The sequence below is a fragment of the Salarias fasciatus genome, chromosome 14, assembly GCF_902148845.1.
Source record: "Salarias fasciatus chromosome 14, fSalaFa1.1, whole genome shotgun sequence".
NCBI lineage: Eukaryota > Metazoa > Chordata > Actinopteri > Blenniiformes > Blenniidae > Salarias > Salarias fasciatus.
Window position 1 is genome coordinate 38,045,417 of NC_043758.1, and position 27,417 is coordinate 38,072,833.

Below are 27,417 nucleotides of genomic sequence, written 5' to 3' on the forward strand. Positions count from 1 at the left end.
GAAAGGCTGCACTTACTTTCTTACTGCTGTCGCTCCTCATGTGTTTAGTTGTTTTCATTGACATCAATTGCAACCCCACGAGACAGTGGGGAATCAAAAATTGGAATTCGACTCCTGATACTTCTCTCCACGGAAATCTTTAGTAAAAGGCGAAAGATTTATACGATCTGAAGAGAAGCAAGAGCTTCTGAAGAGTTGTGGTTGGAAGCATTGCGCCCGCTTGGGTTCAATGTCCTCCTCTCTCGTGGTCCTTAGATGTGGGTTGGGTTAAAGGGCTAAATTCATTTGCAAATCCATCATAGTCTGTGGTCAAGGTTTGACAGCAGTATGAAAATTTCTTCTAATTAGGACAATGACTGTACTTTCACAAAGTATTACAGTGATAATGAGTGTCATGGCCACGCCCATAACCTTGAACCTTTTTTTTACTCTCTAAACATTTTGTAAGAGGTCCCGCTGTAAGGGCTTTCCCTGTGAACATTTCTTATTTTGTCACAACATCCCAGTTATCAGGGTTCATCGGACATGTTGGCCAAATCACAATACCCACATATGCTCCCAAATCCAGACAAGTTCCATCTAAAATATTGCAAGGCATTGATACGGATAAGTGTTGTCAGGAAAGGCTGCAATTACTTCCTTACCGCTGTTGCTCTCCATGTGTTTAGTTGTTTTCATTGACATCAATTGCAACCCCACGAGACAGTGGGGAATCAAAAATTGGATTTGACTCCTGATACTTCTCTCCACGGAAATCTTTAGTAAAAGGCGAAAGATTTATACGATCTGAAGAGAAGCAAGAGCTTTCTGAAGAGTCGTGGTTGGAAGCATTGCGCCCCCTTGGGTTCAATGTCCTCCTCTCTCGTGGTCCTTAGATGTGGGTTGGGTTAAAGGGCTAAATTCATTTGCAAATCCATCATAGTCTGTGGTCAAGGTTTGACAGTAGTATGAAAATTGCTTCCAATTAGGACAATGACTGTACTTTCACAAAGTATTACAGTGATAATGAGTGTCATGGCCACGCCCATAACCTTGAACCTTTTTTTTACTCTCTAAACATTTTGTAAGAGGTCCCGCTGTAAGGGCTTTCCCTGTGAACATTTCAAATTTTGTCACAACATCCCAGTTTTCAGGGTTCATCAGACATGTTGGCCAAATAACAATACCCACATATGTTCCAAAATCCAGACAAGTTCCATCTCGGATATGCCAAGGCATTGATACGGATAAGTGTTGTCAGTAAAGGCTGCAATTACTTTCTTACCGCTGTTGCTCCTCATGTGTTTAGTTGTTTTCATTGACATCGATTGCAACCCCACGAGACAGTGGGGAATCAAAAATTGGAATCGACTCCTGATACTTCTCTCCACGGAAATCTTTAGTAAAAGGCGAAAGATTTATACGATCTGAAGAGAAGCAAGAGCTTTCTGTAGAGTCGTGGTTGGAAGCAATGGTCCCTCTTTGGTTCAATGTCCTCCTCTCTCGTGGTCCTGAAATGTGGGTTGGGTTAAAGGGCTAAATTCATTTGCAAATCCATCATAGTCTGTGGTCAAGGTTTGACAGCAGTATGAAAATTGCTTCCAATTAGGACAATGACTGTACTTTCACAAAGTATTACAGTGATAATGAGTGTCATGGCCACGCCCATAACCTTGAACCTTTTTTTTACTCTCTAAACATTTGTAAGAGGTCCCGCTGTAAGGCCTTTTCCTGTGAACATTTCTTATTTTGTCACAACATCCCAGTTTTCAGGGTTCATCAGACATGTTGGCCAAATCACAATACCCACATATGTTCCAAAATCCAGACAAGTTCCATCTCGGATATGCCAAGGCATTGATACGGATAAGTGTTGTCAGTAAAGGCTGCAATTACTTTCTTACCGCTGTTGCTCTTCATGTGTTTAGTTGTTTTCATTGACATCGATTGCAACCCCACGAGACAGTGGGGAATCAAAAATTGGAATCGACTCCTGATACTTCTCTCCACGGAAATCTTTAGTAAAAGGCGAAAGATTTATACGATCTGAAGAGAAGCAAGAGCTTTCTGAAGAGTCGTGGTTGGAAGCATTGCGCCCCCTTGGGTTCAATGTCCTCCTCTCTCGTGGTCCTTAGATGTGGGTTGGGTTAAAGGGCTAAATTCATTTGCAAATCCATCATAGTCTGTGGTCAAGGTTTGACAGCAGTATGAAAATTTCTTCCAATTAGGACAATGACTGTACTTTCACAAAGTATTACAGTGATAATGAGTGTCATGGCCACGCCCATAACCTTGAACCTTTTTTTTACTCTCTAAACATTTTGTAAGAGGTCGCGCTGTAAGGCCTTTCCCTGTGAACATTTATTTTGTCACAACATCCCAGTTTTCAGGGTTCATCAGACATGTTGGCCAAATCACAATACCCACATATGTTCCCAAATCCAGACAAGTCCCATCTCGGATATGCCAAGGCATTGATACAGATAAGTGTTGTCAGGAAAGGCTGCACTTACTTTCTTACCGCTGTCGCTCCTCATGTGTTTAGTTGTTTTCATTGACATCAATTGCAACCCCACGAGACAGTGGGGAATCAAAAATTGGAATCGACTCCTGATACTTCTCTCCACGGAAATCTTTAGTAAAAGGCGAAAGATTTATACGATCTGAAGAGAAGCAAGAGCTTTCTGTAGAGTTGTGGTTGGAAGCATTGCGCCCGCTTGGGTTCAATGTCCTCCTCTCTCGTGGTCCTTAGATGTGGGTTGGGTTAAAGGGCTAAATTCATTTGCAAATCCATCATAGTCTGTGGTCAAGGTTTGACAGCAGTATGAAAATTTCTTCTAATTAGGACAATGACTGTACTTTCACAAAGTATTACAGTGATAATGAGTGTCATGGCCACGCCCATAACCTTGAACCTTTTTTTTACTCTCTAAACATTTTGTAAGAGGTCCCGCTGTAAGGGCTTTCCCTGTGAACATTTCTTATTTTGTCACAACATCCCAGTTATCAGGGTTCATCGGACATGTTGGCCAAATCACAATACCCACATATGCTCCCAAATCCAGACAAGTTCCATCTAAAATATTGCAAGGCATTGATACGGATAAGTGTTGTCAGGAAAGGCTGCAATTACTTCCTTACCGCTGTTGCTCTCCAATTGTTTAGTTGTTTTCATTGACATCAATTGCAACCCCACGAGACAGTGGGGAATCAAAAATTGGATTCGACTCCTGATACTTCTCTCCACGGAAATCTTTAGTAAAAGGCGAAAGATTTATACGATCTGAAGAGAAGCAAGAGCTTTCTGAAGAGTCGTGGTTGGAAGCATTGCGCCCCCTTGGGTTCAATGTCCTCCTCTCTCGTGGTCCTTAGATGTGGGTTGGGTTAAAGGGCTAAATTCATTTGCAAATCCATCATAGTCTGTGGTCAAGGTTTGACAGTAGTATGAAAATTTCTTCCAATTAGGACAATGACTGTACTTTCACAAAGTATTACAGTGATAATGAGTGTCATGGCCACGCCCATAACCTTGAACCTTTTTTTTACTCTCTAAACATTTTGTAAGAGGTCCCGCTGTAAGGGCTTTCCCTGTGAACATTTCTAATTTTGTCACAACATCCCAGTTTTCAGGGTTCATCAGACATGTTGGCCAAATAACAATACCCACATATGTTCCAAAATCCAGACAAGTTCCATCTCGGATATGCCAAGGCATTGATACGGATAAGTGTTGTCAGTAAAGGCTGCAATTACTTTCTTACCGCTGTCGCTCCTCATGTGTTTAGTTGTTTTCATTGACATCGATTGCAACCCCACGAGACAGTGGGGAATCAAAAATTGGAATCGACTCCTGATACTTCTCTCCACGGAAATCTTTAGTAAAAGGCGAAAGATTTATACGATCTGAAGAGAAGCAAGAGCTTTCTGTAGAGTCGTGGTTGGAAGCAATGGTCCCTCTTTGGTTCAATGTCCTCCTCTCTCGTGGTCCTGAAATGTGGGTTGGGTTAAAGGGCTAAATTCATTTGCAAATCCATCATAGTCTGTGGTCAAGGTTTGACAGCAGTATGAAAATTGCTTCCAATTAGGACAATGATTGTACTTTCACAAAGTATTACAGTGATACTGAGTGTCATGGCCACGCCCATAACCTTGAAGCGTTTTTTTACTCTCCACACATTTAGTAAGAGGTCCAGCTGTAAGGGCTTTTCCTGAGCAACCTTTGTCAGTTAGATCACAACCTCCCAGTTTTCAGGGTTGATCAGACATGTTGGCACATTCACAATACCCACATATGTTCCAAAATCCAGACAAGTTCCATCTCGGATATGCCAAGGCATTGATACGGATAAGTGTTGTCAGTAAAGGCTGCAATTACTTTCTTACCGCTGTTGCTCTTCATGTGTTTAGTTGTTTTCATTGACATCGATTGCAACCCCACGAGAAAGTGGGGAATCAAAAATTGGAATCGACTCCTGATACTTCTCTCCACGGAAATCTTTAGTAAAAGGCGAAAGATTTATACGATCTGAAGAGAAGCAAGAGCTTTCTGAAGAGTTGTGGTTGGAAGCATTGCGCCCCCTTGGGTTCAATGTCCTCCTCTCTCGTGGTCCTTAGATGTGGGTTGGGTTAAAGGGCTAAATTCATTTGCAAATCCATCATAGTCTGTGGTCAAGGTTTGACAGCATTATGAAAATTTCTTCTAATTAGGACAATGACTGTACTTTCACAAAGTATTACAGTGATAATGAGTGTCATGGCCACGCCCATAACCTTGAACCTTTTTTTTACTCTCTAAACATTTTGTAAGAGGTCGCGCTGTAAGGCCTTTCCCTGTGAACATTTCTTATTTTGTCACAACATCCCAGTTTTCAGGGTTCATCAGACATGTTGGCCAAATCACAATACCCACATATGTTCCCAAATCCAGACAAGTCCCATCTCGGATATGCCAAGGCATTGATACGGATAAGTGTTGTCAGGAAAGGCTGCACTTACTTTCTTACCGCTGTTGCTCCTCATGTGTTTAGTTGTTTTCATTGACATCAATTGCAACCCCACGAGACAGTGGGGAATCAAAAATTGGATTCGACTCCTGATACTTCTCTCCACGGAAATCTTTAGTAAAAGGCGAAAGATTTATACGATCTGAAGAGAAGCAAGAGCTTTCTGAAGAGTTGTGGTTGGAAGCATTGCGCCCGCTTGGGTTCAATGTCCTCCTCTCTCGTGGTCCTTAGATGTGGGTTGGGTTAAAGGGCTAAATTCATTTGCAAATCCATCATAGTCTGTGGTCAAGGTTTGACAGTAGTATGAAAATTTCTTCCAATTAGGACAATGACTGTACTTTCACAAAGTATTACAGTGATAATGAGTGTCATGGCCACGCCCATAACCTTGAACCTTTTTTTTACTCTCTAAACATTTTGTAAGAGGTCCCGCTGTAAGGGCTTTCCCTGTGAACATTTCTTATTTTGTCACAACATCCCAGTTTTCAGGGTTCATCAGACATGTTGGCCAAATCACAATACCCACATATGTTCCCAAATCCAGACAAGTTCCATCTCAGATATGCCAAGGCATTGATACGAATAAGCGTTGTCAGGAAAGGCTGCAATTACTTCCTTACCGCTGTTGCTCTCATGTGTTTAGTTGTTTTCATTGACATCGATTGCAACCCCACGAGACAGTGGGGAATCAAAAATTGGAATTCGACTCCTGATACTTCTCTCCACGGAAATCTTTAGTAAAAGGCGAAAGATTTATACGATCTGAAGAGAAGCAAGAGCTTTCTGAAGAGTCGTGGTTGGAAGCATTGCGCCCCCTTGGGTTCAATGTCCTCCTCTCTCGTGGTCCTTAGATGTGGGTTGGGTTAAAGGGCTAAATTCATTTGCAAATCCATCATAGTCTGTGGTCAAGGTTTGACAGTAGTATGAAAATTTCTTCCAATTAGGACAATGACTGTACTTTCACAAAGTATTACAGTGATAATGAGTGTCATGGCCACGCCCATAACCTTGAACCTTTTTTTTACTCTCTAAACATTTTGTAAGAGGTCCGCTGTAAGGCCTTTCCTGTGAACATTTCTTATTTTGTCACAACATCCCAGTTTTCAGGGTTCATCAGACATGTTGGCCAAATCACAATACCCACATATGTTCCAAATCCAGACAAGTTCCATCTCGGATATGCCAAGGCATTGATACGGATAAGTGTTGTCAGGAAAGGCTGCACTTACTTTCTTACCGCTGTTGCTCTTCATGTGTTTAGTTGTTTTCATTGACATCGATTGCAACCCCACGAGACAGTGGGGAATCAAAAATTGGAATCGACTCCTGATACTTCTCTCCACGGAAATCTTTAGTAAAAGGCGAAAGATTTATACGATCTGAAGAGAAGCAAGAGCTTTCTGAAGAGTTGTGGTTGGAAGCATTGCGCCCCCTTGGGTTCAATGTCCTCCTCTCTCGTGGTCCTTAGATGTGGGTTGGGTTAAAGGGCTAAATTCATTTGCAAATCCATCATAGTCTGTGGTCAAGGTTTGACAGTAGTATGAAAATTTCTTCCAATTAGGACAATGACTGTACTTTCACAAAGTATTACAGTGATAATGAGTGTCATGGCCACGCCCATAACCTTGAACCTTTTTTTTACTCTCTAAACATTTTGTAAGAGGTCCCGCTGTAAGGGCTTTCCCTGTGAACATTTCTAATTTTGTCACAACATCCCAGTTTTCAGGGTTCATCAGACATGTTGGCCAAATCACAATACCCACATATGTTCCCAAATCCAGACAAGTTCCATCTCGGATATGCCAAGGCATTGATACGGATAAGTGTTGTCAGGAAAGGCTGCAATTACTTTCTTACCGCTGTTGCTCCTCATGTGTTTAGTTGTTTTCATTGACATCGATTGCAACCCCACGAGACAGTGGGAAATCAAAAATTGGAATCGACTCCTGATACTTCTCTCCACGGAAATCTTTAGTAAAAGGCGAAAGATTTATACGATCTGAAGAGAAGCAAGAGCTTTCTGTAGAGTCGTGGTTGGAAGCAATGGTCCCTCTTTGGTTCAATGTCCTCCTCTCTCGTGGTCCTGAAATGTGGGTTGGGTTAAAGGGCTAAATTCATTTGCAAATCCATCATAGTCTGTGGTCAAGGTTTGACAGCAGTATGAAAATTGCTTCCAATTAGGACAATGACTGTACTTTCACAAAGTATTACAGTGATACTGAGTGTCATGGCCACGCCCATAACCTTGAAGCCTTTTTTTTACTCTCTAAACATTTTGTAAGAGGTCGCGCTGTAAGGCCTTTCCCTGTGAACATTTATTTTGTCACAACATCCCAGTTTTCAGGGTTCATCAGACATGTTGGCCAAATCACAATACCCACATATGTTCCCAAATCCAGACAAGTTCCATCTCGGATATGCCAAGGCATTGATACGGATAAGTGTTGTCAGGAAAGGCTGCACTTACTTTCTTACCGCTGTCGCTCCTCATGTGTTTAGTTGTTTTCATTGACATCAATTGCAACCCCACGAGACAGTGGGGAATCAAAAATTGGAATCGACTCCTGATACTTCTCTCCACGGAAATCTTTAGTAAAAGGCGAAAGATTTATACGATCTGAAGAGAAGCAAGAGCATTCTGTAGAGTCGTGGTTGGAAGCAATGGTCCCTCTTTGGTTCAATGTCCTCCTCTCTCGTGGTCCTGAAATGTGGGTTGGGTTAAAGGGCTAAATTCATTTGCAAATCCATCATAGTCTGTGGTCAAGGTTTGACAGCAGTATGAAAATTTCTTCTAATTAGGACAATGACTGTACTTTCACAAAGTATTACAGTGATAATGAGTGTCATGGCCACGCCCATAACCTTGAACCTTTTTTTTACTCTCTAAACATTTTGTAAGAGGTCGCGCTGTAAGGCCTTTCCTGTGAACATTTCTATTTTGTCACAACATCCCAGTTTTCAGGGTTCATCAGACATGTTGGCCAAATCACAATACCCACATATGTTCCCAAATCCAGACAAGTCCATCTCGGATATGCCAAGGCATTGATACGGATAAGTGTTGTCAGTAAAGGCTGCAATTACTTTCTTACCTGCTGTTGCTCTTCATGTGTTTAGTTGTTTTCATTGACATCAGATTGCAACCCCACGAGACAGTGGGGAATCAAAAATTGGAATCGACTCCTGATACTTTCTCTCCACGGAAATCTTTAGTAAAAGGCGAAAGATTTATACGATCTGAAGAGAAGCAAGAGCTTTCTGAAGAGTTCGTGGTTGGAAGCATTGCGCCCCCTTGGGTTCAATGTCCTCCTCTCTCGTGGTCCTTAGATGTGGGTTGGGTTAAAGGGCTAAATTCATTTGCAAATCCATCATAGTCTGTGGTCAAGGTTTGACAGCAGTATGAAAATTGCTTCCAATTAGGACAATGACTGTACTTTCACAAAGTATTACAGTGATAATGAGTGTCATGGCCACGCCCATAACCTTGAACCTTTTTTTTACTCTCTAAACATTTTGTAAGAGGTCCCGCTGTAAGGGCTTTCCCTGTGAACATTTCTAATTTTGTCACAACATCCCAGTTTTCAGGGTTCATCAGACATGTTGGCCAAATAACAATACCCACATATGTTCCAAAATCCAGACAAGTTCCATCTCGGATATGCCAAGGCATTGATACGGATAAGTGTTGTCAGTAAAGGCTGCAATTACTTTCTTACCGCTGTTGCTCCTCATGTGTTTAGTTGTTTTCATTGACATCGATTGCAACCCCACGAGACAGTGGGGAATCAAAAATTGGAATCGACTCCTGATACTTCTCTCCACGGAAATCTTTAGTAAAAGGCGAAAGATTTATACGATCTGAAGAGAAGCAAGAGCTTTCTGAAGAGTTGTGGTTGGAAGCATTGCGCCCCCTTGGGTTCAATGTCCTCCTCTCTCGTGGTCCTTAGATGTGGGTTGGGTTAAAGGGCTAAATTCATTTGCAAATCCATCATAGTCTGTGGTCAAGGTTTGACAGCATTATGAAAATTTCTTCTAATTAGGACAATGACTGTACTTTCACAAAGTATTACAGTGATAATGAGTGTCATGGCCACGCCCATAACCTTGAACCTTTTTTTTACTCTCTAAACATTTTGTAAGAGGTCGCGCTGTAAGGCCTTTTCCTGTGAACATTTCTTATTTTGTCACAACATCCCAGTTATCAGGGTTCATCAGACATGTTGGCCAAATCACAATACCCACATATGTTCCCAAATCCAGACAAGTTCCATCTCGGATATGCCAAGGCATTGATACGGATAAGTGTTGTCAGGAAAGGCTGCAATTACTTTCTTACCGCTGTTGCTCTTCATGTGTTTAGTTGTTTTCATTGACATCGATTGCAACCCCACGAGACAGTGGGGAATCAAAAATTGGAATCGACTCCTGATACTTCTCTCCACGGAAATCTTTAGTAAAAGGCGAAAGATTTATACGATCTGAAGAGAAGCAAGAGCTTTCTGAAGAGTCGTGGTTGGAAGCATTGCGCCCCCTTGGGTTCAATGTCCTCCTCTCTCGTGGTCCTTAGATGTGGGTTGGGTTAAAGGGCTAAATTCATTTGCAAATCCATCATAGTCTGTGGTCAAGGTTTGACAGTAGTATGAAAATTTCTTCCAATTAGGACAATGACTGTACTTTCACAAAGTATTACAGTGATAATGAGTGTCATGGCCACGCCCATAACCTTGAACCTTTTTTTTACTCTCTAAACATTTTGTAAGAGGTCGCGCTGTAAGGCCTTTTCCTGTGAACATTTCTTATTTTGTCACAACATCCCAGTTTTCAGGGTTCATCAGACATGTTGGCCAAATCACAATACCCACATATGTTCCCAAATCCAGACAAGTTCCATCTCGGATATGCCAAGGCATTGATACGGATAAGTGTTGTCAGGAAAGGCTGCACTTACTTTCTTACCGCTGTCGCTCCTCATGTGTTTAGTTGTTTTCATTGACATCAATTGCAACCCCACGAGACAGTGGGGAATCAAAAATTGGAATCGACTCCTGATACTTCTCTCCACGGAAATCTTTAGTAAAAGGCGAAAGATTTATACGATCTGAAGAGAAGCAAGAGCATTCTGTAGAGTCGTGGTTGGAAGCAATGGTCCCTCTTGGGTTCAATGTCCTCCTCTCTCGTGGTCCTGAAATGTGGGTTGGGTTAAAGGGCTAAATTCATTTGCAAATCCATCATAGTCTGTGGTCAAGGTTTGACAGCAGTATGAAAATTGCTTCCAATTAGGACAATGATTGTACTTTCACAAAGTATTACAGTGATAATGAGTGTCATGGCCACGCCCATAACCTTGAACCTTTTTTTTACTCTCTAAACATTTTGTAAGAGGTCCCGCTGTAAGGGCTTTCCTGTAAACATTTCTTATTTTGTCACAACATCCCAGTTTTCAGGGTTCATCAGACATGTTGGCCAAATAACAATACCCACATATGTTCCAAAATCCAGACAAGTTCCATCTCGGATATGCCAAGGCATTGATACGGATAAGTGTTGTCAGTAAAGGCTGCAATTACTTTCTTACCGCTGTTGCTCTTCATGTGTTTAGTTGTTTTCATTGACATCGATTGCAACCCCACGAGACAGTGGGGAATCAAAAATTGGAATCGACTCCTGATACTTCTCTCCACGGAAATCTTTAGTAAAAGGCGAAAGATTTATACGATCTGAAGAGAAGCAAGAGCTTTCTGAAGAGTTGTGGTTGGAAGCATTGCGCCCCCTTGGGTTCAATGTCCTCCTCTCTCGTGGTCCTTAGATGTGGGTTGGGTTAAAGGGCTAAATTCATTTGCAAATCCATCATAGTCTGTGGTCAAGGTTTGACAGCAGTATGAAAATTTCTTCCAATTAGGACAATGACTGTACTTTCACAAAGTATTACAGTGATAATGAGTGTCATGGCCACGCCCATAACCTTGAACCTTTTTTTTACTCTCTAAACATTTTGTAAGAGGTCCCGCTGTAAGGCCTTTCCTGTGAACATTTCTTATTTTGTCACAACATCCCAGTTTTCAGGGTTCATCAGACATGTTGGCCAAATCACAATACCCACATATGTTCCCAAATCCAGACAAGTCCCATCTCGGATATGCCAAGGCATTGATACGGATAAGTGTTGTCAGGAAAGGCTGCACTTACTTTCTTACCGCTGTTGCTCCTCATGTGTTTAGTTGTTTTCATTGACATCAATTGCAACCCCACGAGACAGTGGGGAATCAAAAATTGGAATCGACTCCTGATACTTCTCTCCACGGAAATCTTTAGTAAAAGGCGAAAGATTTATACGATCTGAAGAGAAGCAAGAGCTTTCTGAAGAGTCGTGGTTGGAAGCATTGCGCCCCCTTGGGTTCAATGTCCTCCTCTCTCGTGGTCCTTAGATGTGGGTTGGGTTAAAGGGCTAAATTCTTTTGCAAATCCATCATAGTCTGTGGTCAAGGTTTGACAGTAGTATGAAAATTTCTTCCAATTAGGACAATGACTGTACTTTCACAAAGTATTACAGTGATAATGAGTGTCATGGCCACGCCCATAACCTTGAACCTTTTTTTTACTCTCTAAACATTTTGTAAGAGGTCCCGCTGTAAGGCCTTTCCCTGTGAACATTTCTAATTTTGTCACAACATCCCAGTTTTCAGGGTTCATCAGACATGTTGGCCAAATCACAATACCCACATATGTTCCAAAATCCAGACAAGTCCCATCTCGGATATGCCAAGGCATTGATACGGATAAGTGTTGTCAGTAAAGGCTGCAATTACTTTCTTACCGCTGTTGCTCTCATGTGTTTAGTTGTTTTCATTGACATCGATTGCAACCCCACGAGACAGTGGGGAATCAAAAATTGGAATCGACTCCTGATACTTCTCTCCACGGAAATCTTTAGTAAAAGGCGAAAGATTTATACGATCTGAAGAGAAGCAAGAGCTTTCTGAAGAGTCGTGGTTGGAAGCATTGCGCCCCCTTGGGTTCAATGTCCTCCTCTCTCGTGGTCCTTAGATGTGGGTTGGGTTAAAGGGCTAAATTCATTTGCAAATCCATCATAGTCTGTGGTCAAGGTTTGACAGTAGTATGAAAATTTCTTCCAATTAGGACAATGACTGTACTTTCACAAAGTATTACAGTGATAATGAGTGTCATGGCCACGCCCATAACCTTGAACCTTTTTTTTTCTCTCCAAACATTTTGTAAGAGGTCCCGCTGTAAGGGCTTTCCCTGTGAACATTTCTAATTTTGTCACAACATCCCAGTTTTCAGGGTTCATCAGACATGTTGGCCAAATAACAATACCCACATATGTTCCAAATCCAGACAAGTTCCATCTCGGATATGCCAAGGCATTGATACGGATAAGTGTTGTCAGTAAAGGCTGCAATTACTTTCTTACCGCTGTTGCTCTTCATGTGTTTAGTTGTTTTCATTGACATCGATTGCAACCCCACGAGACAGTGGGGAATCAAAAATTGGAATCGACTCCTGATACTTCTCTCCACGGAAATCTTTAGTAAAAGGCGAAAGATTTATACGATCTGAAGAGAAGCAAGAGCTTTCTGAAGAGTCGTGGTTGGAAGCATTGCGCCCCCTTGGGTTCAATGTCCTCCTCTCTCGTGGTCCTTAGATGTGGGTTGGGTTAAAGGGCTAAATTCTTTTGCAAATCCATCATAGTCTGTGGTCAAGGTTTGACAGTAGTATGAAAATTTCTTCCAATTAGGACAATGACTGTACTTTCACAAAGTATTACAGTGATAATGAGTGTCATGGCCACGCCCATAACCTTGAACCTTTTTTTTACTCTCTAAACATTTTGTAAGAGGTCGCGCTGTAAGGCCTTTTCCTGTGAACATTTCTTATTTTGTCACAACATCCCAGTTTTCAGGGTTCATCAGACATGTTGGCCAAATAACAATACCCACATATGTTCCCAAATCCAGACAAGTCCCATCTCGGATATGCCAAGGCATTGATACGGATAAGTGTTGTCAGGAAAGGCTGCAATTACTTTCTTACCGCTGTTGCTCTTCATGTGTTTAGTTGTTTTCATTGACATCAATTGCAACCCCACGAGACAGTGGGGAATCAAAAATTGGAATCGACTCCTGATACTTCTCTCCACGGAAATCTTTAGTAAAAGGCGAAAGATTTATACGATCTGAAGAGAAGCAAGAGCTTTCTGAAGAGTTGTGGTTGGAAGCATTGCGCCCCCTTGGGTTCAATGTCCTCCTCTCTCGTGGTCCTTAGATGTGGGTTGGGTTAAAGGGCTAAATTCATTTGCAAATCCATCATAGTCTGTGGTCAAGGTTTGACAGCATTATGAAAATTTCTTCTAATTAGGACAATGACTGTACTTTCACAAAGTATTACAGTGATAATGAGTGTCATGGCCACTGCCCATAACCTTGAACCTTTTTTTTACTCTCTAAACATTTTGTAAGAGGTCGCGCTGTAAGGCCTTTCCCTGTGAACATTTCTTATTTTGTCACAACATCCCAGTTTTCAGGGTTCATCAGACATGTTGGCCAAACCACAATACCCACATATGTTCCCAAATCCAGACAAGTCCCATCTCGGATATGCCAAGGCATTGATACAGATAAGTGTTGTCAGGAAAGGCTGCACTTACTTTCTTACTGCTGTCGCTCCTCATGTGTTTAGTTGTTTTCATTGACATCAATTGCAACCCCACGAGACAGTGGGGAATCAAAAATTGGAATCGACTCCTGATACTTCTCTCCACGGAAATCTTTAGTAAAAGGCGAAAGATTTATACGATCTGAAGAGAAGCAAGAGCTTTCTGTAGAGTCGTGGTTGGAAGCAATGGTCCCTCTTTGGTTCAATGTCCTCCTCTCTCGTGGTCCTGAAATGTGGGTTGGGTTAAAGGGCTAAATTCATTTGCAAATCCATCATAGTCTGTGGTCAAGGTTTGACAGTAGTATGAAAATTTCTTCCAATTAGGACAATGACTGTACTTTCACAAAGTATTACAGTGATAATGAGTGTCTTGGCCACGCCCATAACCTTGAAGCGTTTTTTTACTCTCACTACATTTGGTAAGAGGTCCAGCTGTAAGGGCTTTTCCTGAGCAACCTTTGTCAGTAGATCACAACCTCCCAGTTTTCAGGGTTGATCAGACATGTTGACCTTTTCACAATACCCACATATGTTCCAAAATCCAGACAAGTCCCATCTCGGATATGCCAAGGCATTGATACGGATAAGTGTTGTCAGGAAAGGCTGCACTTACTTTCTTACCGCTGTCGCTCCTCATGTGTTTAGTTGTTTTCATTGACATCGATTGCAACCCCACGAGACAGTGGGGAATCAAAAATTGGAATCGACTCCTGATACTTCTCTCCACGGAAATCTTTAGTAAAAGGCGAAAGATTTATACGATCTGAAGAGAAGCAAGAGCTTTCTGAAGAGTTGTGGTTGGAAGCATTGCGCCCCCTTGGGTTCAATGTCCTCCTCTCTCGTGGTCCTTAGATGTGGGTTGGGTTAAAGGGCTAAATTCATTTGCAAATCCATCATAGTCTGTGGTCAAGGTTTGACAGCATTATGAAAATTTCTTCTAATTAGGACAATGACTGTACTTTCACAAAGTATTACAGTGATAATGAGTGTCATGGCCACGCCCATAACCTTGAACCTTTTTTTTACTCTCTAAACATTTTGTAAGAGGTTCCGCTGTAAGGCCTTTCCCTGTGAACATTTCTTATTTTGTCACAACATCCCAGTTTTCAGGGTTCATCAGACATGTTGGCCAAATCACAATACCCACATATGTTCCCAAATCCAGACAAGTCCATCTCGGATATGCCAAGGCATTGATACGGATAAGTGTTGTCAGGAAAGGCTGCACTTACTTTCTTACCGCTGTCGCTCCTCATGTGTTTAGTTGTTTTCATTGACATCAATTGCAACCCCACGAGACAGTGGGGAATCAAAAACTGGAATTGACTCCTGATACTTCTCTCCACGGAAATCTTTAGTAAAAGGCGAAAGATTTATACAATCTGAAGAGAAGCAAGAGCTTTCTGAAGAGTTGTGGTTGGAAGCATTGCGCCCGCTTGGGTTCAATGTCCTCCTCTCTCATGGTCCTTAGATGTGGGTTGGGTTAAAGGGCTAAATTCATTTGCAAATCCATCATCGTCTGTGGTCAAGGTTTGACAGCAGTATGAAAATTTCTTCCAATTAGGACAATGATTGTACTTTCACAAAGTATTACAGTGATACTGAGTGTCATGGCCACGCCCATAACCTTGAAGTGTTTTTTTACTCTCCAAATATTTGGTAAGAGGTCCCGCTGTAAGGCCTTTTCCTGAACAACATTTGTCATTTGATTGCAACCTCCCAGTTTTCAGGGTTGATCAGACATGTTGACCATTTCACAATACCCACATAGAAGAACTAAGAACTAAGAATTTCAGAACCAAAATCATAGACATCAGGTCCCGTCTTTTACCTCAACAGGTTTTATCAGTGAACACAGCTGAACCGTTGTCCATGCCTGAGGAAAAACTGGACAGTTTTGACCTGGTTGATGCGAGGACTCTTGGTCGAGTTTTCTCCCAAGTAAAAATCAACAACCTGCCTTTTAGATCCCATTCCCACACCACTTTTTCAATCACTTCATGGATTCCTTGAGGAACAGATTTTAAATATCATGAATTGCTCTCTTCAGATGGGTGTCTTCCCCACTGCCTTTAAAATGGCGGTGGTGAAGCCCCTCCTGAAGAAGTGCAATTTCGACCCCAGTGTTCTTAATAACTACAGACCATTATCCAACTTACCTTTTTTAAGTAAAGTTTAGGAAGACTGGATTTTAACCAAGTCAATGACTTTTTAATGATCAATAAAATTTTAGAAAGACATCAGTCTGGTTTTAGAGTGAATCACAGTACCGAGACGGCCCTTTTAAAGATTTTAAATGATATCAGGTGGAATTTAGATAATAAAAAGCTCAAAGTGTTGGTTCTACTGGACCTGAGTGCCGCCTTCGACACAGTGGACCATCACAAAATTTAATAAATAGATTGAGTCACCTGGCCTCTCTGGTACTGTTCTTAACCGGTTTAGTTCTTATCTCACAGATCGATGTTTTCATGTAAATATGGATACTTGTTCCTCAGGAACACATGAAATTAGGTGTGGGGTTCCCCAAGGTTCAATTTTAGGTCCCATACTTTTTAATCTCTACATGCTTCCACTTGGGGACATCATCAGGAGACATGGCATCAGCTTCCATAGTTACGCTGACGATACTCAGCTGTACATGGCCGTGTCTCCTGATGACTCAGGGCCAATAGAAACCCTTTTTAACTGTATTTCAGACATGAAGTCATGGATGGCAGTGAATTTCCTACAGCTCAACCAGGACAAGACTGAGGTTTTAGTTATCGGTTCGGAAGGTCAGAGAGAGAAAATTTTAACAAAATGATTAGATTTTAAACCAGCATATTCAGTTAAGAACCTGGGCGTGATTTTTGACTCTGAGCTAAATTTTTATTCCACACATTGAAAACATAACTAAGATTGGATTTTATCATCTTAAGAATATAGCCAGAGTCCGCCCGTTTCTCTCTCAGGCCAGTACAGAGGTGCTAATGCAGCATTTATCCCCTGTAGATTAGATCATTGTAATGCCTTGCTCTGTGGTCTTCCCAAAAAGAACATTTCAAACCTACAACCATTACAAAACTCAGCCGCACACGTGCTGACGAGGACCAGGGGTGGAGCCACATTACACCGGTTTTACAGTCGCTGCATTGGCTCCCTGTCTGCTTCAGGATCGATTTTAAGGTTCTCTTTTTAGTTTTTAAATGTCTTAATGGCCTTGCACTACGGTGGCCTGGAAGTGCAAATGAATTATACAATACGAGAAACACTTTTACAAAGCTGGAGACAAATTTACATTCTAGAAAAACATTTATACAAATCAGAAACAAAATTACATTGCCATAACACATTTACAAGTCCTGAGACAAGTTTACATTTGAGAAAACAAATTTACAAGACGTGAAACACTTTTACAAATGTGGAAACAAATTTACAAGAGACGAAACATTTTTACAAACAACTTTTTCAACTGGAAAGGGAATGTACTAAAACCGGAAGTGAAGTTCATGATGACCCACGATGGACGGCAGGGAGGCGGCTTTTTGCCCGTTTTGTGGCAAACATATGGCGCGATTAGCGCCGTTTTGTGTAGGGATGAGCCGAATACTCGTTTTAAACGAGTACTCGTTACGGATAATGCATTTTTTCCGAATCTGAGTACAGCCCGAGCATTGTCCGTCATTATTCGTACTCGTGCTGACGGGACATCCTCATTGGTCCTTCATTCTGCTCCGTGCTCCACCGAGACGACAGGATCGTTGTCAGAGAAGCCAATCGGACCTGATAAATTAAAAATGCGGTATTTTATTTCTTTGTAGCGTGCATTGTGACAGAGGAAAACCTTATAAGGTTGAAATGTCGGGCGATTGTGCATGCTCGGGGTTTTTTTTTTCGGGGGTTTTTAAGTTTCGTTTTCCCTCGCGTTTTTTTTCCCCTTATTTCTCTTCTTTTTCATAATAATTTGGGCTTGTGCTCCACTGGGAGGGTGTGATCTGTGGGAGAGAGATGATAACTGGACCGAGGTCCACGTCCCGGTCATGTTCGTGGCACTGCAGCCGCGGACATGACCAGGAAGCTCAGCAGGGGCGTATGAGAGGTTTCCCTCCGCCGGATTATATCGCAGAAAGGATTACTCCTCTACAAACGCCATAATCAGGGCCATCCGACTGGAACTTCGTGGACCTGGACAGCTGTTTGGCTACCGTACGATGTGGCAAATACTCAAACAAAAGTACAATCTGCGAGTGAAGAGGGATCGCGTGATGAATTTGCTCAAGGAGCTCAATCCTCGAGGGTGCGAGAGGAGGGCACGAAGAAGGTTTGTCAGAAGAACATATCACTCCATGGGACCGAACTATATGTGGCACGCGGATGGATATGATAAACTTAAGCCATTTGGTGTGGCTATATCCGGCTGTCTTGATGGATTTTCCCGCAAAGTGCTGTGGCTTCAATGTGGATCTTCAAATAATGACCCAAAAGTGATCGCTCACTATTTTCTGTCATGTGTGCGAAACCTGCGAAAAATTCCCATGAGACTGAGGACTGACTGCGGCACTGAGAACGGGACCATGGCTGCAATCCAGTGCACCCTACGCCATCACCATGGAGACCACTACTCTGGAGCGTCCAGCCACATGTATGGCTCGTCCACTAACAACCAGAGGATTGAGTCCTGGTGGTCTATATTCAGAAAGGGGAGGTAAGTGGCCTTCATTAAGTAATGTAATTTTAATTTCATTAATTCACTCAAACATATGTATATGCTTCAATTTTTTTTTAATCAATTTCCGTAGGAGTCAGTTCTGGATGGAGCTGTTTCCAGACCTTAGAGACGCCGGATATTTCAACGGGAGTCATGAGCATCAGTGTCTGCTGAGATACTGCTTTGGTGATGTTATTCAGAAGGACTTGGATGAGTGTGTTGGACTGTGGAACAGTCACAGGATCCGACCCTCCAGAACAGCATCATGTCCAGGAGGAGTCCCCAATGAGCTCTACTACTTGCCACACAGGTAATATTTGGTGGTAGATTGTTTGCATTTGTTTTCTGTTTCTCAATTAAATGTAATAATATCTTCTATTTAACATAGGTTTGACTCCAGAGACTGTGGATTTGAAATCAGACTGGCAGAACTGGATGCCTTTCCTGAGGCTCGCCTGACAAGAGCTCCATGTGGGGATGCAGACATGCAGGAGTACCTGGACTTAGTCATGGAGAGTAATCATTTACAGAAGGCAGAGTACTGGCAGTGTGCTACTGAACTGTATCTGAAACTAAAAGAAATTACTCAGCTGTGAGTGGAAGAGACGTTTATTATCAACATGTAAACAATCAAATCAATCAACAAATCACCCACTGCTTCATTATTTTAAAGTGCGAAATATCAATAAAAATAAAGCAAAGTAATAAGCATGTATTACATTTTTTCTTATAGATAAAACATCTTGAACTACTAGTGATTCATGAACAGACCAGTTTGAAAATGATGGATCTAAAACGAAGGGGAAAAAACACACACACACTTACTTTCACATCATGAAAAACACTCGGACCTGCAACTGCAGCTTTAGGTGCACCAATGACAGCATAACAGCAGAACAAGTAATATTTTTAGTCTCCAAGCTGGAGTCCAAGCTCCAGAGGTCATCCCATATGGCTTATAAACAGCCAAATCCTGGACTGTTATGAATTCCAAAGTCCATTTGTGACTTAAACACACTGTATGAATCCAGGAGTGGTCATTTCAGTAAGTTGGAACATGTATTTGCCATTGGGAATGGAGAGTCATCCAGGAACTCTATTTGTGGCAATGGTTCCAAGGCAGAAGGAGGAAGTGACGTCAGCCCTGTTGCAAACATCAAAACGTCCTCCACAGACACAGCAGCCTCGCCTTCTGCAAAAAAAAAATGTTCAGATATACATGGTAATATGGTTCTCCAAGTAGTTATTTAAAAAAAAACAACAACATACAAACCTTCACAGTCAAGGAGATAGTCTGCCCAGTAGGCCAAGGTTTGACTTTCTTTTTGTCTCCTGTTGCTCCCTGAAGGGCTGAGGTCAGGTCTGAAGAGCCTCTGAAGTTCAAGGCCAGTGAGTCGCTTTTCAGAGTGGCACAGGACAGGGGTCAGCAAAGAAGGGTGCTGCTGTAGTGCTGTAAGAAACTGAAGGGCTGAAAGGCCATCTTTGAATCTACAGAGTGAACACAAACACTGTTTCACTGCTGAGTAGTACCAACTACAAAAACCAATTAAATTATCTAAAGAAAAGTTTTCATATTTCCAACATTCACAATCCACTTCAACAAATGCATACTTGAGGTTAATTGCGTGTTTTCGTCAAAACATTCTTTTGCACATAGCAAGGTAAGTGTTACAGATTGCACAAATTACATACAGAAACACAGTTACATGGACAAATTACACAGCGAGCAGGTTCTTTTTCTCTTTTCGGCTTTTCCCTTCAGGGGTTACCACAGCGAATCATTTGCCTCCATCTAACCCTGTCCTCTGTGTCCTCTTTTCTCACACCAAATACCTTCATGCCCTCTTTCACTCAATCCACAAACCTCTTCTTCTAGGCCTCTTGAATGGCAAAACTCAGCATCCTACCAATATACTGTACTGGCCCAAATATAGTGCAACTGATTATAAGACGACCCATATTTTTCAATTTTTTTTTTTTTTTTTTAATAAAAATATGTGAGATAATAAGGTTACTCATAAAACAACTTTTTATTGTACAATTATTCTAGGAAAACTCACAGCAGAGATACTATTTCATGTGATTTAAGATCAAGAATTATTACTGCAGCATTAAATGAAAAACTCAAAGGTTCAATAACTGCATTAATGATGTAAATAACTTTATAACCATCAAATTCAAGTTCTATTCAACTTCATGAGCATTAACAATTCAGTCCAATATATCTTGGCCGCTTGGCAGTTGTTTGTTGACTCTGCTGTGTTGATTACCATCAGTTTTCTATTTTTCATCAGACCACTGTGACCACAGACGACATATGACTGTGAGGCTTCATTGTCTTTCTGGTCACCAGTACTTTGGCTCCATCTAGTGGTGCAGATGTGTAACGACAATCTAGTCCTCAATTAAAGTATGACCCCATTTTTGAGGATAGTTTCCGGAAAAAAATATCGTCTCATATTCGAGCCAATACAGTATTCACTCTCTCTCATCTGGACATTTTCAAACCATCTCAGTCGAGCCATCCTGACAATCTCCAAAACCTCTAACATGTGCTGTCCCTCTGAAGTACTCATTCCTGTTCTTATCCATCCTGGTCACTCCCATGTAGACCCTGAGCATCTTCACCTCTGCTACCTCCAACTCAGCCTCCTGTTTGGTGTGAGTATTTATAGATTGGCACAAGGCAGGGAATAGAGCGACAGACATCATATAGGCTATCAGTTGTAACACCATAACACACGTTAAAGGTGCTGTAAGCAGGATTTTGCTAGTCAATGCTAATTTTTCTGTGTTTTCTTTGGATTAAATGTTAGAGTATCCACTGATAATCCTTTAGGAGTGCAGCATAATTGCACTACCGCGAGGGCGCAGCGTTTCCATCTGTCTCTGTTCTGAGCTGAAAAGGAATCTCCACAGCTCCAGGTATCTTTGACCAATCAGAAGAGCCCCTGAGGCTCTAATCGTGATTGGTCGAGGGGCATTCGTCGCACGTTCTTGTGGGAGGTGCTTATCTGGCATAAGGGCGTGATGTCAGAGAAAACAGGACAGGATTGGCTGTGCTGGGTTTCAAATCGCCATCTTAGATGGGTCAAATCGCCATCTTGCTTAGGTAACCCTAAGCAAGATGGCGGAGATGCGGAATCCTGCCTACAGCACCTTTAAGTCACAGTGACTAATTGATATACATGCTATGATTTAAAAACAAATTTCATGTAGGGGGACAGGGAACAATTGAGAATTGACCTTACCTGTCAATTACAGATGAGTTGCGGTCAATAACATACCATCGGAGGTAGTCTGCCACGATGTCTTTCTTGTCTTCCAAGGCAGTCACATGTCTCAGACAACCTGCTGTCTGTAACACTGTGCTGTGCCTCATGATGCATTCTTGCAGAGCGTCCAATGAAGCAGCATTCTCAATCTGAAAGACAAAAAGGGGGGCATAAACATCTCATTAAATAACTGTATGTCCTGGCATGCTTTAATTCAGTGATATACATAGAATGGAGTAACCACGGTGTGTCCTATCCAACTGTATGCTTTATGCCATTCTCACCTCTCGCAAAGCTTTCCCTATTTCCTCATCAGTTATTGCATTAACTGTTGACTTGAATGAAGGCTGGCCAGCAAGATATTGTACAAGATCTTCTGACAGGAAATGGGGCCCAGGACCTCCATGCACAACTGACACTGCTATCATCTTTCCTGCCAGGAAGTATTCATCCTCCCTAACAGCTGTGAATGACATCATATTTCAAACTTAGAAAAGATTTTATTGTCATTGCACGAGTTACAATGAAATTGCACTTAAATGGAGCCACTCAGCACCATGAGTAAGAGAAAAAAGAAAATAACAAATAACTAACATATCAGCTTAAAACAGTGAGGTTAAAAGGTTAAAAAGATTAAAAAGATTAAAAATACCAGTTAAATTAAAAAGTGCAGTGTGCAGTAATGTGAAAGTTATGCTATGTCAGATGGTGTGTGTATGAGTCTTTGGGTGTTTGCTGTGCGGATTTTTTTTAAATTAAACTTACTAATGAATGTAAATTAAAACAAATACACAGTGTATACTTGAAGAGATTGAGGAAAAGAAGCAAATGCAATGTGATATATGTTTAATTATCACGAACCAACCATTATTATAGGACACATCTAACTCTATGCATACCTTTTGCATTGTAGACCAAGAACCGATGTCCTTCTGGTCCATCAAAGATGGGCCGGTCTTTCAGGTGTTTCATGAGCAGAGTTAAAAATTCTCTTCTGGGACCACCTGTGTCAATTCCCTCCTCAAAAACACCAGCATCATCAGTAAATCTCACCAGCATGTCGCAGTTTTCAGAATATGTTGTACGCCTGAAACCTCGGACTGCTCCATCCCAGACATTTGCCCTTGAGATGTTGAACCTGCTGACCCTTTTGTGATCAATAGGAAGAGACAGGTTTGCCACAATGTCAGGCAGTGTAATGTTCATCTCCTCCCTGTAATAACAGAAAATGATGTAATTAATGGATATCTCACACAGTGAACCCCTTTGGAACAATTATTTAAATACCAACAATATTTCACAGCAAAAAACCAGAATGCCAGTCAGAAGTTCTTACACTGCAGTGTGTTGGAAATTCTCAGCATTGACCGCAACCAGCTCCTCGTCATTTGTTACATACCTGTAGCAAGAAGTCTTGACTGGATTTGTTTCAGGTGGATCCATATCTTCAGCATCAGATATTACTATCTAAAAAACAAATGAAAATGTATGGAACAACAAGACTGGAAGTAAGAATGTCAAGCTGCCACAGTCTGTCCAAATACCTGTCCAGGCTGAATTGTTTCTGAAGGCCCTGATGCTTCTCTGAAACATGATTAAATGACAAAATGATTTCTTATTTATTCAACATTATTTATTTCTGTCCTTCAGGCAAGATTCCTAGCGGTTGTTTACCACTAAAGGGCCTCTCATTAAATATCTTTAAGTCTCTCTTTTTTGTGCCCAAAATACCAAACCTTTCATCTTCAGGTGTGCTTTTGGGAGTACTTTGGTGTTGTGGTTCAAAATCCTGACAGGAAACACAAATGCATCAATAATTTGTAATAGCTACCATAACTCTTCCCATATCATATACAGTATATATTAATGGTGAAAGGTTGTCCGTTTTGTCATAAATACATACATTTATTTGTATTTATATATTGATAATTAAAAAAAAAAAAAGTCCTACCACAGGGACTGCTCGACTGAATTCAGCTGTGCTCCTTGAAGTGATGACAATTTCAGAATCCGATTCGGAGGTATCGTCCACTGCTGTGAAAACAAAAACAAAAACAACAACAAAAAAAATCCACAGATCATTTTGCTGATGTTGACATATCTTCAGTGCAGCGCCTAAAATATATATAAAAATATTGAATGATGAGATCCACTAACCTCCTTTAAAATGTTGTTCAAGGCAAATGAAAAAAGTGATCCTGCAATATGGCTTCCCGAGTTCTTTTTTATATTCTGCCAATTTGAATGGCCGTTCTGACCCAGGCACATGGATCACCTCTGAGCAGTCTGGATACAAAAGGACATACGTTCCTTCAGGCATGTCCTTGTTAAATGTTCTCATCTTCTGTACTGCTTGTTTCAGGATATCAGGTGCTTCTATCTCTGGGTCTACAAATAATGGGAGTGTTTTCCCTCTCAGAGGTTTTAGATCAGTCCCATTTGGCACCACCAATCCAATGTTTATCTAAAAAATGAAAAAGATAAGGTTAATTTCATGTACTACACATAGTCATTTAAGGGATTACACAAACAGCAGTGTTTCCCATTAGTTATGGAGAACATGGAGGGATTTCCCATGGATGATGGAGAATGTGATGTCCCTCCATGTTTTAATTTATATCACCACAGTTTCATAGTTAGCCGAACATGACTAAACTACACTCCAGACCATAGCACTGTTGTAATGAGTTCCTTCAGCGAAGCATCTTGTCTTTCACGAGTGCTACATGCTGTAAAATCTACGCACAGATTCATGTGTCAAATAAGTTCTCCTATACAGATCCATTTTTGAGCAACCTCGAGTCGAGTATTGATAATCTAATATAGTGTTAGGGATATACTTTAATTAGCACTACTACTATGGAATAATTGTATTAACTGCACATATGATTTCATCATATCAATAGTCAGTACAGCCTACCTGGACGCGTTTTCGTTCTTTAGCTCGATGTGTTCCTTTTGGCCCGTGGTTAAAACTCTGACGCTCCTTTGACTTGGAACTTCTGTACTCCAGGAACTGCTTATATGATGGGCAAGGTTTTTCTGCTGAAATTAACAAAGCCACGTTTATAGAAAGTAATTCACGTACTTCAGAAAGCGACGACTATGCTACACTTACTTTGTTTAGCATTATCCGGCTGTTGAGACGTCCCCTGGTCGTCTGGTCCTTCTGTGTGGGCTGTGGCATTTAAAAACTCAAGAGACCGACCACACGAAAAACAAAACCGCGCTAATCTGCTCATATGTTCACCACAAAACGGGCAAAAAGCCGCCTGCCTGCCGTCCATTTTGGATCACAATGAACTTCACTTCCGGCTTTAGTACATTCCCTTTCCGGTTGAAAAAGTTATTTGTAAAAGTGTTTCGTCTCTTGTAAGTTTGTTTCGACGTTTGTAAAAGTGTTTCACGTCTTGTAAATTTGTTTTCTCAAATGTAAACTTGTCTCAGGACTTGTAAATGTGTTATGGCAATGTAATTTTGTTTCTGATTTGTATAAATGTTTTCTAGAATGTAAATTTGTCTCCAGCTTTGTAAAAGTGTTTCTCGTATTGTATAATTGATTTGCACTTCCAGGCCACCGTATTGCACCTTCTTATTTAGCTGATTTGTTTTTACCCTATCGACCCTCGCGGGCCCTGAGGTCCTCTGGCAGTGCCTTATTGTGTGTTCCAAAAGCCAGAACCAAGACGCACGGCGAGGCGGCTTTTAGCCACAACGGCCCCCGCCTGTGGAACAGCCTGCCAGAGAACCTCAGGACTGCAGAGACCATTGATATTTTTAAAGGGAGATTGAAAACACACCTTTTTAATCTGGCTTTTCATTGAAGCCTGCTGGTTCCCCAAATGATCCTACTCCTCCACGTCTGTTCAAAGAAGTGTTTCCTTCTATTGCAACTTTTGTTTTACATTATGTTAATGGAAGCTTGGCAAGTGGAGTGGTCAACAAAAGTTTGAAACATGCTGTTGTTCAGCCACTGTTGAAAAAGTCTGGCCTTGATCCAAAAGATCCTGTAAACTTGCGTCCGATTTCCAAACTTCCATTTCTGTAAAAAATCTTGGAAAAATGTGTTTTTAATCAGTTGAAAGCTTTTTTAGATGAGCAACAGATCCCAGAGATTTTTCAGTCGGGTTTTAAAAATCTCCACAGTACTGAGACAGCTCTGTTGAGAGTTTTTAATTACATTTTTATGTTTACTGACTCTGGACATATGGTTCTGTAGAGATTTATGTCTTGTTAGAGATTGGTTACTTACGCTGGGTCTCTTCAGCAAAAAGATACTTCCACAGGCAGTGTTCAATTAATCCAGCCTCGATCCCACAAATCCACTCCAGACAAGTTGAGGTAAAAAAAAATATAAACTTTCCATTTATTTTGGTTCCAAAAAATAATTCCACAGACAGGAAAAGTGGCTGGCTAATACACTAATTGTATCTTTTGCAGAAACGCAGCAGGTAAGAAAACTGTATGCTCTTCTCACTCTCTAGCACAGACAAACCCGGAAGCACCGCAGTAAACAAAAAAAAACTGTCTCTGTATAAAAAACGTTAAAGAGAAACTAGACATTTCTGTCAGTATTTTAACACACAATATGAATTCTCAAATCAACATTTAAACATGACAATCAAATTACAGATTTATTAAACTGCTCCTTATTAAACTGCCACTACATACCCAGCCCCTAATTGCTTTCTAGGGTTCCTTTAGTTTTATTGGACTTGACTGCAGCGTTCGATACAGTGGATCATGAAATCCTCCTGTCCCGCCCTGAAAATCTGGTTAGGATTGAGGGATCCACTTTAGAGTGGTTTCGCTCCTACTTGAAAGACAGAAGTTTATGTGTCAAAATTGGTGATTTTGTGTCCTCCTCAGCCCCTCTGTCGTGCGGCATGCCACAGGGGTCAGTCCTTGGGCCACTTCTTTTCTCTTTATATCTGCTTCCTCTGGGATCTGTTCTACAGAGGTTTTGTGTGTCCTTCCATCTTTACGCCGATGACTGTCAAATCTATGTACCTCTGAAGTGTGAAGATTCTTTCAGTGCTGCTGAACTTTTGGAGTGCATTAATGCGACTAAGGACTGGATGTCAGAAATTTTTTTGTGTCTCAATGATAGCAAAACTGAGGTTCTTCTGGTTTGTCCTAGTAAGGCCAGCAGTGAACCAGCTAACTTGGGGCCTTTGACTCAGTTTGTTAAGCCCACTGTTACCAACCTTGGTGTTAAAATGGACCATGAACTTAAGCTTCATAAGCAAATTAGTGCTGTTGTGAAATCAAGTTTTTTCCATCTGAGACAACTTGCTAAGGTAAAATCTTTACTCTCAAGACACAATTTTGAAATATTGATTCATGCTTTCGTTTCAACTCGGCTGGACTATTGTAACGCTCTTTATGTTGGCATTGAGGAGAGTTTACTGAAGCGTCAGCAGCTCGTCCAAAATGCCGCAGCTCGCCTTTTAACTGGCACACGAAAATACGACCACATATCGCCAGTGTTGCCGTCTCTTCATTGGCTACCGGTCCGCTACCGGATTGATTTTGAAGTTCTTTTACTTGTTTTCAAATCTTTAAATGGTCTTGCCCCACCATATTTGTCCGAACTGTTGGTGCCTTATGTGCCGGGACATTGCCTTAGATCAGCAAACAAGGCTCTACTCGCGGTTCCTGACACAAATCTCAAACGAAGGGGTTACCGAGCGTTTTCTACTGTAGGTCCCAAACTGTGGAATGATTTGCCTTTGCACATAAAACAATCGGATTCTCTTCCTGTTTTTAAGTCCCGTCTTAAAGCAGAACTTTGCAA

At 41.3% G+C, this 27,417-nt stretch overlaps 25 non-coding genes across 25 annotated transcripts; all 25 read right to left on the reverse strand.

Annotated features, from left to right (window-relative positions):
* Window positions 1-72: 72 nt before the first annotated feature.
* LOC115401250 (U5 spliceosomal RNA) lies at window positions 73-187 on the reverse strand. Its single transcript, XR_003932881.1, has one exon. It is a non-coding gene; the product is annotated as a U5 spliceosomal RNA (small nuclear RNA).
* Window positions 188-692: 505 nt separating this feature from the next.
* On the reverse strand, window positions 693-805 carry LOC115401282 (U5 spliceosomal RNA). Its single transcript, XR_003932912.1, has one exon. It is a non-coding gene; the product is annotated as a U5 spliceosomal RNA (small nuclear RNA).
* A 507-nt stretch (window positions 806-1,312) lies between these two features.
* LOC115401279 (U5 spliceosomal RNA) lies at window positions 1,313-1,425 on the reverse strand. Its single transcript, XR_003932910.1, has one exon. It is a non-coding gene; the product is annotated as a U5 spliceosomal RNA (small nuclear RNA).
* Window positions 1,426-1,931: 506 nt separating this feature from the next.
* Window positions 1,932-2,044, reverse strand: LOC115401281 (U5 spliceosomal RNA). Its single transcript, XR_003932911.1, has one exon. It is a non-coding gene; the product is annotated as a U5 spliceosomal RNA (small nuclear RNA).
* Window positions 2,045-2,548: 504 nt separating this feature from the next.
* Window positions 2,549-2,661, reverse strand: LOC115401283 (U5 spliceosomal RNA). Its single transcript, XR_003932913.1, has one exon. It is a non-coding gene; the product is annotated as a U5 spliceosomal RNA (small nuclear RNA).
* A 507-nt stretch (window positions 2,662-3,168) lies between these two features.
* LOC115401267 (U5 spliceosomal RNA) lies at window positions 3,169-3,281 on the reverse strand. The gene has a single exon (XR_003932898.1). It is a non-coding gene; the product is annotated as a U5 spliceosomal RNA (small nuclear RNA).
* A 507-nt stretch (window positions 3,282-3,788) lies between these two features.
* On the reverse strand, window positions 3,789-3,901 carry LOC115401284 (U5 spliceosomal RNA). Its single transcript, XR_003932914.1, has one exon. It is a non-coding gene; the product is annotated as a U5 spliceosomal RNA (small nuclear RNA).
* A 509-nt stretch (window positions 3,902-4,410) lies between these two features.
* On the reverse strand, window positions 4,411-4,523 carry LOC115401270 (U5 spliceosomal RNA). Its single transcript, XR_003932901.1, has one exon. It is a non-coding gene; the product is annotated as a U5 spliceosomal RNA (small nuclear RNA).
* Window positions 4,524-5,030: 507 nt separating this feature from the next.
* On the reverse strand, window positions 5,031-5,143 carry LOC115401268 (U5 spliceosomal RNA). The gene has a single exon (XR_003932899.1). It is a non-coding gene; the product is annotated as a U5 spliceosomal RNA (small nuclear RNA).
* A 506-nt stretch (window positions 5,144-5,649) lies between these two features.
* On the reverse strand, window positions 5,650-5,764 carry LOC115401261 (U5 spliceosomal RNA). The gene has a single exon (XR_003932892.1). It is a non-coding gene; the product is annotated as a U5 spliceosomal RNA (small nuclear RNA).
* A 503-nt stretch (window positions 5,765-6,267) lies between these two features.
* Window positions 6,268-6,380, reverse strand: LOC115401285 (U5 spliceosomal RNA). Its single transcript, XR_003932915.1, has one exon. It is a non-coding gene; the product is annotated as a U5 spliceosomal RNA (small nuclear RNA).
* A 507-nt stretch (window positions 6,381-6,887) lies between these two features.
* On the reverse strand, window positions 6,888-7,000 carry LOC115401300 (U5 spliceosomal RNA). Its single transcript, XR_003932931.1, has one exon. It is a non-coding gene; the product is annotated as a U5 spliceosomal RNA (small nuclear RNA).
* Window positions 7,001-7,505: 505 nt separating this feature from the next.
* On the reverse strand, window positions 7,506-7,618 carry LOC115401298 (U5 spliceosomal RNA). Its single transcript, XR_003932929.1, has one exon. It is a non-coding gene; the product is annotated as a U5 spliceosomal RNA (small nuclear RNA).
* A 506-nt stretch (window positions 7,619-8,124) lies between these two features.
* Window positions 8,125-8,238, reverse strand: LOC115401303 (U5 spliceosomal RNA). Its single transcript, XR_003932933.1, has one exon. It is a non-coding gene; the product is annotated as a U5 spliceosomal RNA (small nuclear RNA).
* A 508-nt stretch (window positions 8,239-8,746) lies between these two features.
* LOC115401286 (U5 spliceosomal RNA) lies at window positions 8,747-8,859 on the reverse strand. Its single transcript, XR_003932917.1, has one exon. It is a non-coding gene; the product is annotated as a U5 spliceosomal RNA (small nuclear RNA).
* Window positions 8,860-9,366: 507 nt separating this feature from the next.
* LOC115401287 (U5 spliceosomal RNA) lies at window positions 9,367-9,479 on the reverse strand. The gene has a single exon (XR_003932918.1). It is a non-coding gene; the product is annotated as a U5 spliceosomal RNA (small nuclear RNA).
* A 507-nt stretch (window positions 9,480-9,986) lies between these two features.
* Window positions 9,987-10,099, reverse strand: LOC115401299 (U5 spliceosomal RNA). Its single transcript, XR_003932930.1, has one exon. It is a non-coding gene; the product is annotated as a U5 spliceosomal RNA (small nuclear RNA).
* Window positions 10,100-10,605: 506 nt separating this feature from the next.
* On the reverse strand, window positions 10,606-10,718 carry LOC115401288 (U5 spliceosomal RNA). The gene has a single exon (XR_003932919.1). It is a non-coding gene; the product is annotated as a U5 spliceosomal RNA (small nuclear RNA).
* Window positions 10,719-11,224: 506 nt separating this feature from the next.
* On the reverse strand, window positions 11,225-11,337 carry LOC115401289 (U5 spliceosomal RNA). The gene has a single exon (XR_003932920.1). It is a non-coding gene; the product is annotated as a U5 spliceosomal RNA (small nuclear RNA).
* Window positions 11,338-11,843: 506 nt separating this feature from the next.
* On the reverse strand, window positions 11,844-11,956 carry LOC115401290 (U5 spliceosomal RNA). Its single transcript, XR_003932921.1, has one exon. It is a non-coding gene; the product is annotated as a U5 spliceosomal RNA (small nuclear RNA).
* Window positions 11,957-12,462: 506 nt separating this feature from the next.
* Window positions 12,463-12,575, reverse strand: LOC115401292 (U5 spliceosomal RNA). Its single transcript, XR_003932922.1, has one exon. It is a non-coding gene; the product is annotated as a U5 spliceosomal RNA (small nuclear RNA).
* A 507-nt stretch (window positions 12,576-13,082) lies between these two features.
* LOC115401293 (U5 spliceosomal RNA) lies at window positions 13,083-13,195 on the reverse strand. Its single transcript, XR_003932923.1, has one exon. It is a non-coding gene; the product is annotated as a U5 spliceosomal RNA (small nuclear RNA).
* A 508-nt stretch (window positions 13,196-13,703) lies between these two features.
* LOC115401295 (U5 spliceosomal RNA) lies at window positions 13,704-13,816 on the reverse strand. The gene has a single exon (XR_003932925.1). It is a non-coding gene; the product is annotated as a U5 spliceosomal RNA (small nuclear RNA).
* A 508-nt stretch (window positions 13,817-14,324) lies between these two features.
* LOC115401296 (U5 spliceosomal RNA) lies at window positions 14,325-14,437 on the reverse strand. The gene has a single exon (XR_003932926.1). It is a non-coding gene; the product is annotated as a U5 spliceosomal RNA (small nuclear RNA).
* Window positions 14,438-14,943: 506 nt separating this feature from the next.
* Window positions 14,944-15,056, reverse strand: LOC115401307 (U5 spliceosomal RNA). The gene has a single exon (XR_003932937.1). It is a non-coding gene; the product is annotated as a U5 spliceosomal RNA (small nuclear RNA).
* Window positions 15,057-27,417: the final 12,361 nt, after the last annotated feature.